We start from the raw sequence: 15305 nt of genomic DNA on the forward strand, positions 1-15305 counted from the left end.
TATATATTATCATGAAAAACATACCTCCATATTGGTCATTATTGTAAGAGAATACTCATATAAAACCAAAACCTCAAAGTGAAAACACAAATAAAATAAAATAAAATAATAATATTCTTTGATCTGCATTTAGGCTCCAACAATTTCTACCCCATTCCAACCCCCAGCCCAGAGAAGGAAAGCATACAGCATTCAAAATTTCCCTGGATAATTGCATTACTGAGAATAGCTAAGTCCTTCCCAGTTGATCATCATACAACATTGCTGCCACTGTGTACAATGCTCTCCTGGTTCTGCTCACCCATCTCCACATCAGTTTATGTAGGTTTTTCCAACTTTTTTCTGAAATCATCCTGTTTGTTGTTTCTTTTAGCACAATAGTATTCTATCCCCATCATAGAATAAAATTTGTGGAGCCATTTCCCAATTTCTGGATAGCTCCTCAATTTCCAATTCTTTGCCACCACAAAAAGAGCTGCTATAAATATTTTTGTATGAGTAGGTCCTTTCTCATTTTAAAAAATCTCTTTGTAGTACAGATGTAGTAGTGATATTACAAGATCAAATGGTATGCATTGTTTCATATCCTTTTGGACAGTGTTCCAAAAATATCCTCCAGATGATTGAATTAGTTCATGTTATGGGGGATTAAGCTAGTAGGTAATAAAACTGGATGTAATAGGGATAAGGCACTGTGAATAGGGGGTTGTGGATCCCTAAGGCAGTAAAGTAGATAAGGAGAGTACAATAGTAGAGCATGATAAATTGAGGTGGTAGAAGAAGTAAGGGAATGACTGAGTTTAGGGAATATAAACACGGAGGTATAAAGAGTTGCAAGGGAGAGGATGAGGTATTTTGGGCAAGCAGCTATAGCCTGGGAGACACAAACTGGGACTCAGGTTTGAGACAAAGACACTGAAAGGAAACAAATTGAGCCCTCCAGGTAGGAAGGGCACTTCTACAGACAAAGGTTGGGGCCAGCCAAGAATGGCTTGAAACTGACTAGAGGGCTTTCTAGTCAGTTTCTCAGGTTCACAAAGGAAGAGTACAGAGGAAGTATTGAGATTATACTTCCTCCAGAACGGACGCCTCCAATTCCCTTCAGGACCCAGAGACAATATTATTCCTTTCTCACCATTTCCCTCTCTTATCAATCAACTAATGAACTAGCCAAAGGTTTGATTAGATGACAAACAGAGTTTATTGAGTTTTAGGGTTTATTGGAAGTGATGGAGGTATACAAGGTAACTCTAACAGCCACCTAGAGAAAACTTCAGGTGGGGGAGGGAGACAGGAATGTGAGACTGAGAAAGGACCTGCCTAACTCAGCCCAGAGAGGCTTTGTAGCTTACAGGGTTAGGAAAGTTGGATACAATGATTCAAGAGATAATTTGTAACAAGGGTAAGCCCTATTTGACTATGGGAAAACTAAATCTATCAAGTTTGAAAGCTACCACCCAGATCCACCCTCCTTTCAAAAAAACCAAGAAATTTAGGAAGGGAAAATGATGATTGGGAATAGGGGAGGTTAGGGAGATTCAAAGGAAATAGTTAAGCTAACAAATTTTAAGAGAAAAGCTGCAGAATATAGGCCAGGTTTTCAGTCCAAAGACAGAGCTCTGTTGACCCTCCTACTCTCATCGAGTCTCCATGGTCAACTGTCTAACCTCAGGTTTCTAAACCCTTTTCAACTGTCAGAAACTCTGCAGTAAGGCTTTGCAGGGTTGATATGCACCCTTTTGCACTACATTCACAACTTCACCTACAATGCATTAGTGTACCAATTTTGCCATACACCCTCCAACACTTTTAATTTTCCATTACTGTCATAATGACCAATCTGATAGGAGTGAGGTGGTATCTCAGAATTATTTTAATTTGCATTTCTATAATGGATGGCTTTAGAACATTTAAAAAATGATTATTGATAACTTGATTTCTTCATCTGAGAACTACTTGTTTATATATTGTGACCATTTACCTACTGGCAGAATAACTTGTGTTTTTATTAATTAGACATAGTTCTCTATATATTTGAGAAATAAAACTTTTATCAGAGAAAATTGCTATCACTTTTTTCACAGTTTGTTGTTTCTTTTCAAATTTTGGTTACATTAGTTTTGTTTGCACAAATCCTTTTAAATTTAATATAATTAAAATTATTCATTTTACATCTTATTCACTATCTCTGGTCATGATTTCTTTCCTTATCCACAGATCTGAAATGCAAACAATTCTATGCTCCCTAATTTGCTTATGGTACCATTCTTTATGTCTAAATCATATTCTCGTTTTTGAACTCCTTATTTTGGATAGAGAATGAGATATTGGTCTATAAATAGTTTCTGCCATCCTGTTTTCCAATTCTCCTAGATGTCAAATAGAGATTTCTAATTTTAAAAGCTAGAATCTTTGGATTTATCCAATTCTAGATTCCTATGGCCTTTACCCTTATATACTGTGTATCTAATCTATTTCATTGATCCATCATTCTATTTCTTAGCTAGTACCAGGTTATTTTGAGAATTACTGCTTTTTTATTATAGTTTGATATCTGGTACTGCTAAGCCACCTTCTTTTATGTTTTTCATTAATTCCTTTCATATTCTTAAACTTTTGTTCTTTCAGATGAATTTTATTATTTTTCTAGTTCTTTTCTATAAAATAATTTTGGTAGTTTGATATATGACACTGAATAAGTAAATTAATTTAGGTAGAATTATCATTTTTGTTATAGTAGCTCAGTTGCCTTTAAATTAATATTTTTCTAAATTACTTAGATCTGATTTTATTTGTATGAAAAGTATATTATATTTGTTTTCATATAATTCCTGTCTTTGTCATGGTGAGTAGGTCTATTTTTGCATTAGCTGTGTCTGAGATCATGATTGCTTCCCCTACTTTTTTTTTACTACAGCTGAAGCATAATGCACTCTACTCTAAAACACCTTAACTTTACACTATATGTCTCCTTGCTTCACATGTATTTCTTGAAAACAAAGTATTTTAGGATTGCAGTTTTTAATCTACTCTGTTATCTGCTTCCATTTGTTGGGTAAGTACTTCCCATTCCTATTCCCAGTTATGATTACTAATTTTGTATTCCCCTCCATCTTATTGTCCCCTTTGTCTCCTGTTCTTTCTCTCTCATTTTATTCTGTCCCTCTTCACAAATGTTTTGCTTTTAGCCACCACCTCCTCCATTTAACTATCTCTTCTATAAATCTGCCCTTTTCTTATTCTCCTCTTACTTCTCTATTGGGCAAGATAGATGTCTGTATCCAAATGAGTATGGTTGTTATTCCCTCTCTGAGCCAATTATGAGGAGAGTGTAATATAGGATTATTAACTAAGTTTTAAATATTGCCCATCACCATCCTCATCCTCCACTTCACTGTAATAGTACTTTCATATGTCTTTAGGTGAGTTAAGTTATTCCATTCTACTTCTCCCTTCCCTTTTCTCTCATTGCAATCTTCTTTATCACTCCTTAATATTTTTGTTCAGATACCTTGTCATCCTTGTCTACCCACTCCCAAACTTTTGTCTATGTATATTCATTCTAATGCCCTAATAATGATAAAAATGTTGAGTTACATCCTCTTTCCATATAGAAATATAAACAGTTTGACCTTATTGAATCCCTTAAAACTTCTTTCATGTTTACATTTTTGTGCTTTTCTTGAGTCTAGCATCTGAATGTCAAAATTTCTGTTTAGATCTTGTCTTTTCAACCCGAAAGTTTGGAAATTTTCTATTTTATTAAATGACCAATTTTTCCTCCAAAAGTACATACTCAGTTTTGCTTGTAGATGATTCTTGGCTGCAATCCCATTGTTGGTTGGAAAGGATTTTTAGAGAGATTTGAGCTTTCTGTATTTCTACTCTACCATCTTGGCCCAACCTCCCATGTCTCCCTATTTACTTCTTATCCATCTTTTTCCTTTCTGGTATTTCCATTCAATGTTTTCCAGTGTTTTGATCTGGATACTCTCCTTTAGATTTTGTTCTTTTACCAATCTCTTGCTTGGAGAATTATTTCTAGTCTTTAAATCTTCTCTGATATCAGCTACACTACAAATTTTATTAACATTTGCCCTAGGTTTTCAACTTCCTCATGGCTTATACAACTCCTCTTTTGTAATTTGTGTTAATTTTCAGTGTCTGGATAGCAGGCACAAAGAATGAAGGTCATCCACTACATTTCCAGACATCATTAGTCATCCTGACTTTTGTCTTGACCCTAGATCTCAGTGATTCGTGTAAGAGATTATGAAGCTGATAACTGTGCAACAATGACTCAAATCCAGTTTTTGTTCAACTGAAGACATCACCCTGTGATATCATTGATCTTCTCCCAAAACAAAGGACAAACAACAACCAAGACTGAAAGATTCTCTGCTCCCACTTTTCTCTGCTCATCTTAAAATCATCAGTGTTAAGCATGAGAGGCCACTTTACATTTCCCTTTTTAAAAATAATCATACCCTTCTGACAATGTTATATAACTAAGAGCCACAAAAGCACAGCAACCTCTGAAGAATCAAAATTGTATTTGGCTCAAAGGGCAATAGAAAGATGAGTTATAGGTCTAAGTAGATCACAGCATATTACCAATGTTCAGTTCTATATAATAAGCAACATAACATATAAAATTCAGGAAATGTATGATCAGAAAAGGACATTAAGCTGTCCAGGTGCTTCACTGGAATTTACAAAATATTAGCAGTCCTAGAAGAAAGCACCCAGGGCTTTGGAAAGATCACGTATGCCTGATTCTTATTAGAAAATCAACAACAATAATATAGAATGGGAAGATATGTGCTGTAATCAGTAACATTAATAGGACTGTCTGCATAGATGAGGTAATGGCTACATTGAAGTAATGACTTATAATTAGGCACCTAGATGACCTAAATGAGCTAGGCTCAACTTAGTCAAATACTAACATTAATATATTAATTCCTTCTTTTTTACACTGCATTTCAACTACCACTAACTCTCAGAACCCTCAAAAATGAAGACTTATTCTTCTTGTCTTTGGTCCTTGACTTACTTGTTTAAGAATGAGAAATTTAGTCTGAAGTCTATATGTGTAAAATAACTTATGTTTAACCTACAGTTCTCTTTCAAGTGTAACCTTTCTTTTCTAATTTTTCTTCTCCTAATAATCCTAGGTTTGTAAGGGTTACTTTGCTTGGAAGATGGACAAATTCATTAGTAACTCCTACTTCTGTTAGAGCAGAAAGGCAAGAGATCTCTGTCAGGAAACCAAATCAGCCTTTTAGTGTTTATCACTTATTTCTCAGAATTAACACATATGTAAATAAACAAATATTTTGAGCAGTGAGTAATAGAACTTCCTCTAGGGTGAAAAATGACTAAGGTTCCTTGATCTAAAAATCTTAGTGATCATGTTTTTAAACAAAAAGATACTACACTTGAATAAATATTAAATAAACCACAAGGAAGCTTGCCACTTGGAGCTGTAGGTATGCTCCTAATGCAAGTCATTAGCATTTCATTGTGTGCCACTTTATCACTGGAAACCAGTCTGGATCAGACAGCTTGGAATGGACTTCACAACAGATTACTATTATGAAGAGTGTGTGGACATGAATAATGTTAAAGGCACCATGAGGTGTCACAAAAATTAAGTGCCTCTAGTATCAGGGCACCTCCGATTACTATTTTTATTTGTAGTGCTTTTGCATTCAGCAAGTGCCCAGTGCAGACGATGCTTGTAGCTGAAGATCATTTCCTTGCAAATGCTCCTGAATTTCTGTAATATTATCATTTTGCTGCATCTGGAGAAGGAAAGAAGTTTTGTCATTTGTCCCGCAGTTTTGAAGTAGAGCAGTTAATCAGGCCCCTTTCATACAGGTAAACTGTTGCTTGCTCATAAAGAAATTGAGCAGTTTCCCTTGAAATTCTGAATATATTCCTATAGTGTAAGAAGTGAAAATTACTTTCAGGCATCTGTGCTTCAGGGTCAGTGAATCTTCTACAAATGAAAAGTATTTCCTCCCCTCCTACCAGGTCATGCTATTTGCTTTCCTTTTACGTTGCTGGGGATAGTCAAACATGCTCCAGTTGTTTCAACCATCAAGAACTGAATTGAAGTTGGAAGTTTTCTTTGTATTAAGCAAAGATCTCAGGCAATTCTCTAAATTACTCATTTTTTTTAAAGGACCAACAAACTCTTACTTCAATTATCTAGATATTTCAGATGAAAGTTTTGTAGTTTGAATTTTCTACATAATAGCCTTCATTGTCTGCTATACCTAAAAAAATAGAGATTCATGAGAATTGGAAAGAAATGTCCTCTACTTACAAATAGAAAAGAACTAAATTATCTCTACTAGCAGTTTTTTTAAAGGTAGCACTTTCACAAAGAAAGGCAGACTAAATAGATTTCCAAGCAACTTCATTAATTTGCACCCAGACCAAATCCAGCTTCAAATGAATGGTATCCAATATGGAGAGAAAACTCCAAAAGATAATAGATATATCTTTATATAATTGAGAATGTCTGTTGCTGGAATCCCTTTAAAGGTCACAATGTTAATCTGTTATACTCTGGCACTACATTTATGCATTTGTATCATTTTTAAAGAAATTCTTGTACTTCCATAAAATGTATTTATTCATATTTCATTCTCTTTGTATATTTATGTGCCTCTGTCTTTCTGTACATGTACTTATTTTTATGAAGCACATATTAGCTCTGAATTTCTTTTCCCAACCTATAATCCAACAATCAGACCCAGACATTAGAACAAGGTCATCATATGTCTCAGAGATGTAGGGGTAACCCTGAGGGTGGAAGGTTGTTCTTTTATTACTATATTATTTTATTACCTATACCATCCAGTTTGTTTCCCTTCATATTTTTATCAGTTAATAAGTGTCACATGTCCCTACTATACTTAACCAGTGCTCTAATTAAAATCAGTCAATTTTCTTTTTTCAATATCATCTGACCAATTATTACTATGCATATTGACTGATTAGCATCAATTAGCTTTTCCTAAGGAATATTTTCTGAAAAGCTTCAGCAAGTAAAGGAGTATCCATCACCCTTCCCCAACCACGACAAAGTATTTCATCTACATACCCACTTGTAGTATTGGGATCAAACTTAGATCAGCTCTAGCAGCTGCTACGAATGTTTCTCCACCAAGCTCACCTCTAGGTGTGGCATGAATGATGGATGATTTGTTCTGTTGCTCAGAGGATGTCAGAGCTGTGTCATAGCTTTTATGTCTGTCTACCACCAGGCTGGGTCAAGCACCTTCTTCCTTGGGCTTCCAGCTTACTGAGCTCATTTGTTGCATCTACTGACAGACTTTGCCATACACTCTAATTGCTAGACCTCTGATGGCTTTTCTTGCCTTTGAAATTCATTAAGTCATAATCTGGTCTGTTCTACTTTCAATACTCCTTCACCTATGATTGAGAAAGAATCAATACAACAGGGGACAGAAGACTCATAAGGCATCATGCATTTGCTGCCTTATAGTAGCTTTAGAGATAGATAAGTCGGCTACAGAAGCACCTACTGATGTTGCTTCCTCCTTCCATACTGAAGTCCACAGCATTTCTTTCTCCCTAATTATAAGCTACCAGGGACAGAGAATTCTTATTCTAAGAAACAATTAGGATGCCAGTACATGCTCTAAATTGGGTAAAGTGGCTCACCAAGCCTCCACCTGGTGGATTATACTAGACAGAAAATGTTACACATGGCTTCTCTTCCCATTTTTGAGCTACCTTTGTCACTTTTATAGAATCATATAGAATTTAGAACTGGAAATTGGAGATCATCTAAACCCTCTCCCTCATTTACAGATGAAGAAACTGAGACACAGATAAGTGCACATTCTATACTGGTACCCACAACTACCAGTGTAAAAGAAATCATTTATCCAAGATTTTTTTAAACCCTTAACTTCTGTGTATTGGCTCATAGGTGGAAGAGTGGTAAGGGTGGGCAATGGGGGGTCAAGTGACTTTCCCAGGGTCACACAGCTAGGAAGTGTCTGAGGCTGGATTTGAACCTAGGACTTCCTGTCTCTAGGCCTGACTCTCAATCCACTGAGCTACCCAGCTGCCCCTACCCAAGATTTTACTAGAAGTAAATAGAAGAGCTAAGATTAAAACCTAAACTTTCTGATTTTGAATCTAGTGTTCCTCTTTCTTGTGCCAATTATCATTTATTGGTTGTAGGGAACAAGAGGAAATTCATAACTTCTGGTAGTAAGAATTTTACTTGCTCATTTATAATAGGAAAATAAGGTCCTATCTATGGTACATATTATTGAAAGTTGAAATGGGTATATTGAGCTTTTCGGGTAGTTGTGGAAGCTTGTGTAGAAGAGGTATGAATGTTGTGAATCAGGATGTTTCAAAATAAGGAATAATTGTTCTTCTCTGTAAAATGTTCTCCTCATTCTGGAACTGGGAATTAGTATTTTGGTGGAATAGTTCTTGAGAGAGCTCATGAATAGAGAAGCTATATAAGACTACTTGAGCAGTATGAGACTCAGCTGTGTCTTCTGTTGATCAGTTTTTTCCTTAGTAGTGGTGAACATTCTCTACCTTTAAGGAACTACCCTTAGATTTCTTACGTTGGTTCAATGGAGAAGAGGAAGGCAGAATGTCTTGTTCCTTAAAACATTCTTGATCTCCTCTGCTGGCTTGCTGAGTTGTCATTTGGCATCTGACCAGGTATTAAATGAAAAGCAACCAATGGAAGTGAACAGCTTGATAACTCAGTCAGGTGGTGATCTTTGTTGGAAAAAGAAAGAATGATTCTCTCCCCAGCATTTTTATGTTCCCCAAAATATTTCAGAGGCCTTCACAGGTATAAGTCTTGCACATAGCCTGCTCCCTGCCTTAGCTACTTGGCAGGGTTATTATGAAACTTAACTGAGTTAATAATATGCTGAAAGCATATTATAAACTTTAAATTATTACACATGTGTAAAGATTATTTTTAAAAGGACATAACTTCCTTGCAGCAAGCTGGTAGTATAGGTAACTGTTTTTTAGAGGTTATTTCAGAGCCAGAAGGTAGACAATTATTAGAAACTTGGAGGGGGAATAAAATATTAGACAGAACAATAGCAGCATTAAGTAAATTCAGAAGGTTTGTGACTTTTGAAAATAAATAGTACTGAGGAGCAAGCATTGAGATTAATAAAGTCCAATTTCCTTTGGATTACACTCAAGGAAAAGAAAGAAATACTAATAAAAATGGTTCATGGAAGAAAAAAAGAGCTTGAAAAGAGACATTCTGTTCTGTTTCTTGCTGCTTGGATCATGAAAGTAATGAGGTAGACCCAGAGCTATGAAGGAGCAGAATCAGCTGCATCACATTTGGGAAATTGTCCATTGCTTTCAATGATCCTAATGTGCTCAATGCTGCAAAACCTCATCTCTTTAGCTCTAATATTCTCAGTGATACTATGTGGTTGAAAAGCATGGGAACCATGGTCTTGGAAGAACTAAAATTTTAAGTTACCTAGAGGGCAATAGGAAAGATACATGCTGAATATAGGCAACCTGATTTTCATTACCAATGGCAACTTGTGTGAAAGCAGTAATGTAGAATGCATTATATGGGGAATGTATGAACAAAAAAGGAGATAAGCAGTGAAAAGGCAAAACAAGAATGGCCCATATGGCCCATTGGTATTCATGAGATTGCCAACATTTCAATATGGGAGCTGTTCTTTGATTTCGCCATTGTGGCTTGTACTTGAAATCTTTTCTCTTTCTACTTTGCCTCCTTCAAATGCCAGTACCTTCATCACAAATTATCATGTATCTATTTGTTAATATCTCTATAAATATACCTGCTGGTTCCCTTGGCTAATTTGTAAACTTCTTGGGTCCAGGAACTGTTTTTGTAGTTCCAGAGACTGGCACATAGTAGTTACTTAATAAGTGCTTATTATTTGATTGCACACTCTTCCCTCTGATAAAGACTGCAAGCCATCTATGCTTTCCTATTGTGTAAGTCATGTCCAGTCCCTTCTCTTTTTTTTAAAGTTACTTTCTCCAATTATTTTCAAAACAATTTTAATATTCATTTAGAAAAATATGAGTTCCACATTCTCTCCTCCCTTTCCACCCTTCCTCTGTCACTATCTTTTATCTCTTCCCTCTTCTTTAGATGGTAAGCAATCTGACATAGATTTCATATTTACAATGTTGTAAAGTATTTTTCCATATTTGCCATTTTGAAGAAGAGATCTCAAATGAAAAAAGAAAAAAAAGTCACATAAAGTATGTTTTAATCTGCATTCATATTCCATCAGTTCTTTCTCAGAGAGCAGATGACATTTTTCATCATGAGTGTCTTGTGTCACTGCATTGCTGAGAATTACTATATCATTCACAGTTGTTCATCAAAAATGTATTGCTGTCGTTGTGTACAATGCTCTTTTTATTCTGTTCACCTCACTATGCATCAGTTCATGTCTTTCCAAATTTTTCTAAAATTATACCACTTGTTATTTATCATTTCACAGTAGTATTCCATCACAGTCATATACCACAACTTGCCTTTTTCCAGTTGATGGACACCACCTCAATTTCCATTATTTTTGCTACCACAAAAAGCTGCAATAAATATTCTTGTACAAAAGATCTTTCACCCTTTTTTTAGGATCTCTTTGGGACATAGACCTAGTTTAAGTATTGCTGGATATAGGGCATGCATAGTTTTAGAGGCCTTTTGGCAGAGTTCCAAATTTCTCTCTGGAATGGTTGGATCAGTTCACAACTCCACCAGCAGTGCATTAGTGTCCCAATTTTCCCACATCCCTTCAAACATTTATCATTTTCCTTTTCTGTCATATTGGCCAATCTGATAGGTATGAAGTAGTGCCTCAGAGTTATCTTAATTTGCATATCTTTAATCAAGAATGATTTAGACAGCAACAGCTAAGTGGCTCAGTGGATAGTGATACAGGCTTAGAAATAGGGGGTCCTGGGTTCAAATCTGGCCTCAAATACTTCTTAGCTGTGTGACCCTGGGAAAGTCCCTTAACCCTCATTGCCTAGCCCTTACTGCTCTTCTGCCTTAGATTCAATACTTTGTATTGATTCTAATACGAAAGGTAAAAATTGAAAAAAAAAAAGAATAATTTAGAGCATTTTTTTCCATCAAAGAAGTCTTAATATGAAATGCTTTTCATTTCCAATAGAGAACTGATGGATGCAGTATGAAGACTGAAATATATTTTTCTTTATTTTTCTAGGGTTTTTTCAATATGACACATGTAGATATGTTTAGTATGACAATATTTACTATTATGAATGTCATATGTCTTGCCTTCTCAGTGGCGGGGGGGTAAGATGTAACCGGAGGGAGAAAATTTGGAGCCAAAAATAAAAATAAATTAAAAATCATCTTCTCAAGATAAAATATGGGTGAAAAAGTTCATAAAGTAACTCAAACAAATGTGCAATTAAGCCATCTTTTGTTATAGGAATTCATGTCTTCCTGTTGTAATTAAATGGCGCCCACAGCATTTGTTTGGTTGCTAAATACACCAGTTAATTACATTCATTTAAGTCCTCTCTGTTCATGAATATCACTATAATCACCCCCAATCCACTCTTGGCCTTGTCTTAGAACACAGGAATAGGCCTTCATTCCATCCTCTATTCTCTGGTGAGCTGTCATACTAAATGTGTTGAAAAAAACAAATGCGTGAAATGACAAAATGCTATCTTCTATGAAACATGAACACAAGAAAATATGGTAAATGCATGCATAATATCCTACAGTGGTTACCTTAGTGACAGAAATAAGCCAGGATTTCCACAGTATGGGCATTTCTTCCTCTAATTGCAAATTTTTTAAATTTAATATTTAAAATTATCTAAACATCCAAAAGGAGAATTTAAGTAATCAGAATATCAAAAGAAGATTGTATATGAAAACACAAATATCCCTTTTATACCACTTAAGTTTTTGAAAAATATATAATAATTTAATATTACTTACATTATTTATTCTGCTTCTCTGTACTTTCTTCTAAACTTCCATTCAATCTTGTTCATTTAAAAAGAACAAAAAGTTTTCAGTTACCTGCTTTCTGAGAGCCAGTGCTAAAAATAGTGAGTAACTTGGCTGATTTTTTGTGTACTTCTGAGGTAGAAAAAGGCACTTATAGATTTTATAGGCTTTTTAAAATTATTACTTTATCCAAGTGATTTTTTTCACATTTTTAAAGGAATAGTTATATGAAGACTCAGTGTTTTACTTGCATTCAGGCAGCTTTTCTAGATAGAAATCTCCTAGGTAGAGATCTTCCTACATTGTTCCATAGAGGAGAAGAAAATTTTTTGTGTATTGCTTGAGTGGAAAAATTTGACACCTTTCAGGAGACATTCTAGTTGTATGTCTCTTTGAACTTAACTGAGCCAATAGGACAAATACTTTCCATCTAAAAAGAGCAAAAAGATAGTCTGGTGTAGCTGTGAAACTGGTCTTAAAGTCAAAAAGACTTGAGTTGAAATCTTGTCTGATACCTAGGTTAGATATATTGCCCTGCCTGGACAAGTCTAAAATATTTTGAATAAAAGTATGTTCTTCCATAAAATGAAAATAATAAATTCAGTATCTTTCTTATAGAGATATGAAGATCAAATAAAATGTTTATTAAGCACTTTGAAAACTTAAAACACTATATATATTCCAGATATTATTATCTGAAATTTCAAGAGCTCACAATGTGCTAAAATAGCATAGAACAGTGATGGAAAACCTTTTAGAGACCAAGTGCTTAAACTGCAACCCTTCATGCCACATATGAATCTTACCCCTCACAAGAAAGGGAAGAGGCACTCCCATTGGGCTGCTGGGCAGAGGAGTGGGTGATGTGAGAAATGTCCTTAGGTATGCATAGAAAGGAGGAAGGGAGCAGCTCCCTCCAGCATGCTCTGGCATGCATGCCATAGGTTTACCCTCACAGTCATAAAAGAAGCATTGACTTGGTATTTGGGGTTGTGACTGTCATAAGAGTCTATTAGTTTAAGAGACTAGGATGATTTGCCCAACTACTTGTAAATATAAAAAACTGATATTTGAAATCATATTTTTGGACTCCAATACTAGTATTCTTTCCATTAAAAAGAAAGACACTTTTATTTGGAAAAATGATTTCAAACGTTATTAAATTTACAAAGTTACTTCTTCGATTTAGTTCAGTGGTCATATACACTATTTATAAGTGACATCAACCCACAGAAGGTTTTTACTTTCTAACGGTGATTAAAACTTCTCATTTAACTATGTAGAGCTAGTTGGGAAGTATTTTCTATGAGATATTTTTCCTCATTACTCTTAGAAAAGTTATTTTATTTCCCCCTCCCCAAGAGTAATTGATTCTTATGATAGTCACAGACATGAATACCAACTTCAATCCTGTATGTACCTCAGGAACTTTTATTATCTTTAATGCCAGCATGTGTCATTCCTTTAGGTGTCCAATAAACCTGGCAGATTAATTTTTGAAGGATCATTTTAGTCTTCAATTAACTATAGGTATTTTTTTACACTAGCTAAAAAAAGATGTTCTCCTAAGAATAGCACATATTTTTAGTGGCATGAAACACAACTTAGATTGCTTTTGTTGAACTATTCTTATATATTGCCCATCACAATAATTTTACCCAATTACATGAAGTAGACATACTTTTACTCTTTGGTAATTATTAAGCTATAAAACCAATGAAACATCATAAGCATTGCTTTACAGATTTATGATGTCTTGTTTTGGGACTTTTAAAAAAATTCTCATGAAGCAGATAGATGAATGGCATGATAAATATGCTTATTAACTATCTTTGCATTTATGAAAATAAAATGCTGAGAATAAAATGGCAAGAAGGGATGACCCCTTTCTCCCTTTGCTAACGTATTGTTGAATGATCAACAGACTCATTTTTGAAATATCTAATTTGGAATCTGAAGAGTAGAACATCCTGGGCAAAGAGTTGCTTATTTATAGAAAGGAGATAGTGTGGGAAAGGGGAATAATTATTAGGTACTAAGATACTAACCATTTTAGGAACCAACATTGAATTTGTGTGTGTGTGTGTGTGTGTGTGTATGTGTGTGTGTGTGTGTGTGTGTGTGTGTACCTTCCCTTTTCCCCAGGAGAATGCAAGGTCATTGAATGCAGGGATTTGCTTTCTTATCCTCAATGCTTAGTGAGCATTTATTTATAAGTGAGACCATAAGGGCATTTAGTAAATTTTTGCTGAATTGAATTGGATTTACAAGATGTAGATCCTAATTACAACCACATAGTATTTGTTGCCTTTTTCCTATGCTAAGTACTAGGCCAGTAATGGTGAATATTTTAGAGATCCAGTGCCCAAATAGCAACCTTCATCCCATATATGAGCTGCCCCCTTACCCCAGTTGGGGAGGGAAAAAGTGCTCCCATTGCGCTGCTGGGAAGAGGGATGGATGATGTGAGAAATGTCCTCAAGCATGTGTGGAAAGAGGTAAGGGAGAAGATCCCTCCAGTATGCTCTGGCACATGTGCCATAGGTTCACAGTACTAGGCAGTTTGAAAAATATAAGAATATGTGCAATGCAGAACTTGCCTTCAAAGAGATTATCATTTAAAAGTGGGGAAATAAATGATTATTAGCTGAAATTTATATAATAATTTATATTTTTATCTTAAATAATTGATCTTTATAGCAACAATGCCCAGCAGATAGTACAAATAGTGCTAATTTATAGATGAGGAAATTTAATCAGGGAGATTCCCTAATGTTAAATAGATAAAAAGTCAGATTCAAGAATCAAAAACATGTCTTTAGTCTTTAAGTATGGTAATTACTACATTCTGTTACTGAATAACAGAATGGAATACCTTTACATTCTGAACCTTCACATATGCCTGAATGCACAGTTCCCCTAATTTCAGTCTCTTCATTTTCCTGGCTTCCTTCAAGACTCATCACAAATCCCCCCTTTGCCAGAGTCCTTTTCTTTACCAGAACCCAAGCAGATTACCTTCATCTATTCTGTATATATTTCCTATATTTCTAAATATTTATATATTGTCTCCTCAACTAGAATGTAAGTTTTCTGAAAGCATGGGCTTTTAAAAATGTCCCTAGGAGAGGCTTCCGGGTTAAGATGGCAGCAGAGTAAGAAGCAGCTCTTAACCTCTCCTGACCGAAACACACAAAACTCCTCAAGGGGACATAAAAACAAGTCCAGACGAACGGAGGAACCCCACAACAGGGCACAGTGTGGAAGGTAC

This window comes from Gracilinanus agilis, chromosome 1 (assembly GCF_016433145.1).
Source record: "Gracilinanus agilis isolate LMUSP501 chromosome 1, AgileGrace, whole genome shotgun sequence".
In the NCBI taxonomy this organism is placed as follows: Eukaryota; Metazoa; Chordata; class Mammalia; order Didelphimorphia; family Didelphidae; genus Gracilinanus; species Gracilinanus agilis.